We start from the raw sequence: 4,139 nt of genomic DNA, 5'->3' as shown, positions 1-4,139 counted from the left end.
CATTCAAATGGTCCTTTGTCTTGCCTGGGATATCTAAGAGAGTTCCAATTACACTGTCAAGTATATTCTTCTCTATGTGCATGACATCTAAGTTGTGACGCAGTGGGTTCTTGTGCCAGTAAGGCAATTCAAAGAAAATTGATCTTTTTTTCCAATTCCATGGGAAACTATTTGATGTACTTTGCTTCTTTCCAAAGACATTCTCAGCATTTAGTAGCATCTCAAAAATTTCGGGTCCTTCTATAACAGGTGGAGGGGGTCTTAATTCCTACTTCCCATTAAAAGACCTTGTATTGGTTCTCCATGGATGATCCATGGGTAAAAAGACACGATGGTCCATATAAACTGTCTTCCGACTGTGTTTTAATTGTAAGCTACTGGTATTTTTGTTGCAACAAGGGCAAGCCAACTTTCCCTTTGTACTCCACCCAGACAACATAGCATAAGCAGGAAAATCATTGATTGTCCACAAAAGAGCTGCCCGCATGTGAAAGGTCTCATTCTTTGACGCATCATAGGTTTCGACCCCTTTTTCCCACAACAACTTCAAGTCTTCAATCAATGGTTGTAGATACACATCAATGTCTTTACCAGGTGATTGTGGCCCAGGAATAAGCAAAGAAAGCATACAATATTCGGGTTTCATGCACATCCACGGAGGCAAGTTGTATACCATCAGCATCACGGGCCACGTGCTCCATGAAATGTTCATGCTACGAAATGGGTTGAACCCATCACTTGACAAGCCTAGTCTAATGTTGCGAGATTCTTTTGCAAATTCTTCATCCATTTCATCAAGGTTCTTCCATGCCAAGCCATCAGCAGGATGCTTTAACGTCCCATCTTTTACGCGCTCCTCATCATGCCACCTCAGACTAGCTGCCGTCTTTGAGCACATAAATAATCTCTGAAGTCTTGGAATTATAGGAAAGTATCTCAGAGTCTTTGCAGAAATCAGACGACCTTTCTTGTCAGTTTAGTTCTCGCTATTATCACTGGAATTTTCAGTATATCGAGAAGTTCCACACACACTACAGTGTTTTTCATCCTTTAGTTCTTTTCTATACAGGAGGCAATCATTAGGACAAGCATCAATTTTTTTATAATCTAAACCTAAATCTCTTATCATAGACTTTGCTTATGGAAAGATGAAGGTATGTTAATGTCAGGCATTGCCTCTTTCAATAGCTCAAGAAGTGAAGTGAAGGAGGCATTGCTCCAACCGTGTAAACACTTTAACAAGTACAGACGGATGGTAAAAGATAATGTAGAAAATTTCTTGCAACCCGGGTATAACTCTTGACTTGCCCCATCTATTAAATTGTAAAACTTTTTAGCCTCTTCATTTTGACCTACAGTAACACCCTCAGCATGAGATACATCTCCAAATGCATCATTAAGCAGTCCTTCGATGTCATCACGTGCACCTTCTTCATCATCCGTGTCATCGTCAACCGCCATCGGGATTGCCCATTCGCCATGATTAATCCATGTTCTATATCCCTTAACAAATCCGTCGGCTACTAAATGGTCGAATACCACATCTCTTCTATACCAATTAATGTTACAACACCTCTTACAAGGACATTGAATTTGTCGTCCGTCCGGTTCTCCCTCAGAGTATGCAAAGTCTAAAAAACTAATAACACCATTGATATACTCTTCGCTATACCTCGGTAGATCTATCCAATCCTTTGGCATATCACAAAACCTAATCGATAATTATTAAATTTTTTAGGCGGAAAATTTATAAGGGGTCGCGAAGTGAAGATTAGAAGAATAGAGGAGGCAGGGAGTTATTCGCTACAAAGGGAATGGGCAATGAAAAGGACATTCAAAGACTTGTAACTAGGTTGGGAAATAGTTCCTAGTCTTAGAAGTAATTCTCTAGAAACCTATTGAGGTAAAACAAATAAAGAGAAACATAGAATTTATAGTACAAATATAATAAGTTAAATTGCAACTTCAAAACTAACAAATCAAAAGAATTAAAGTATGCATTGTACCTTGCCATGACACGATCAACGTTTTGACAAAATCTTCTTGGAAGACCTTAACCAAAAACTTTCGCCTTCAACCTTAACCACGAATAACTGTAAAAATTACAGACAAAAAAAATTGTAATTGCCATATCCAACCATTTAACCACGAATTTAGCACAATCATCATTTAGCAAGAATTAAATTGATACAATCAAACAGATTTGGGACCCAGCAGCAGCAGCAGCAATTAAATTATTCAACAGATAACGGCAATCTAATTAAGTAAAAATACAAAATATTATTGTGTAAAACTATGATATTTACCACTCCAATTTTTTAATTAATTAATATTCTTCTGCTCTGTGATCCACTCCAGCATGTTATATCAATATTATATATATACATAGCTCATGATATTCATAACTAGTGTACCCTTGTTTGGCTATTCCATAATGGGAATGGCTCTTTCGAAAAATAGAGCACCCAAGCAATGCAACTATATATCTAGTTGGCAAAGAATGTTCTTTAATAATAATGAAAAGAGTTGTAATAATAGTAATTTTTAGGGAAATAGTTCTAATTAACTTTATGCAAGCTGATTTTTTCACACAAATTTGAAGGAATCAAGAAATTTTAAGCGGAGAGAATTTTAATGTTTCCTTTTTTTCAGTCAAATAATTCAGATTCAATTCATTTTCAATTTCATTGGGTTTTGACTTTTTTTATTACTATAATTAAAGAGACCAAAGAAATAAATGCCACCTCTCTTTAATCTAATCCTGTTTAATTACATGCAGTTTCTTGAATCTCAATCAACAAAGAATAAAGTTAAAGTAGACAAACAATAATCATTTGTTATCACAATAATAATGTGGCATGCATCTTAATTAGATAGTACATGGCACAAAACTATACTCATCACTGTACAGAGCCAATCTTTAGGAGATTATTTTTCAAAAGAAAAAAATTCATCTCAATTTGCTAAAAAAAGGTGGAAAACCATCAACTACAAAATCAGACAAGTATAAAGAGTGAAAATTGAAGGATCTTGTTTTGATGACATGGACTCTTGCATCGATGACTACAACTTTCAAGAACAAGGTAATCAATTGTGTTATATTTCATAAAATGTGTGATAAATTACATGGGCAATGGCATAGTGTTGTAGCAACATGTCCTAATTAAGTGACACAGGTGCACCATCAACCTCAGCAAAGATAGAACAACAACCACCCTCATACTCCTAATATTATAAACCGTACCCTCAAAACAGTTAAACAGAGCAGGTAGAAAAACCCTCAATACTAAACCACCAAGCAACCCCATTTATTAGGATGACCAACCAAAAGACATAGATCCAACCTAACACTTGTGCATTTTAAGTAATTCAGAAAAAAGCCACACACACACACACATATCCTTCAGGAGACCAGAAAATCAGAACCCAGATTTCGTAACCATAATAAAAAACTATTATTATTATTATATTAATATAAGAAAAATAAATAAATTAATCAAATTGAAATACCCAGTACGGGGTACAGATTAAAATTGGAAAAAGCACCAGAAATATCTTCACTTGAGGTGATTTAAGTGGGAAAAATTAAAAAAAAAAGTTTACCAGAATGAGCAAGTTGGCAATGATACATATTGATGTCTAAGAGAACTAAAAATTTATATCAATTTCAAAAAAGAGAGACTACAATGACATTTAAGATCAATGCAGGACTAACTTGAGTGTTATGTATATATCTTTGGATGACATGAGTATTTTTCTCCATTATAGAATCTTTTTTGGGGGGAGGAATTTAAAAAGCTTTTACAATACCTCAGTCTCCTTGATAGGATCAGCTTGGTTACAGTACTGATCTAATAGTGTCTGCACGGCTTTTCCTTCTGGAGAGTTCCTCACATTCCTAGCGCGGACGCGAGCTTGAACTCGAACAAGAGCCTACATGCACCTTAGAGTAACAGCAGCTTGCTTCCTCGCTAGCCTTCCGCGAAATATAGCCTGCAGCCTCACCACTGCCCTCAACGCCCTCAAAGCTCGTCTTGCTTACAACATTCATCACATAATTAAGGTCAAAAACTCAAAATAAACAAGTAAGAAAAATACAAATACAATCACATGGAACACAAGTTTAACATACTGATAAA

The 4,139-nt window shown here is 35.8% G+C and overlaps 1 pseudogene; it reads right to left on the bottom strand.

The window, feature by feature from the left end:
* Positions 1-268: 268 nt before the first annotated feature.
* On the bottom strand, positions 269-1,707 carry LOC148580851 (uncharacterized; annotated as a pseudogene).
* Between the last annotated feature and the right edge of the window lie 2,432 nt (positions 1,708-4,139).

This window comes from Arachis ipaensis, chromosome B10, assembly GCF_059453495.1.
Source record: "Arachis ipaensis isolate K30076 ecotype BB chromosome B10, ASM5945349v1, whole genome shotgun sequence".
NCBI lineage: Eukaryota > Viridiplantae > Streptophyta > Magnoliopsida > Fabales > Fabaceae > Arachis > Arachis ipaensis.
This window is presented reverse-complemented; position numbering and strand designations above follow the sequence as displayed.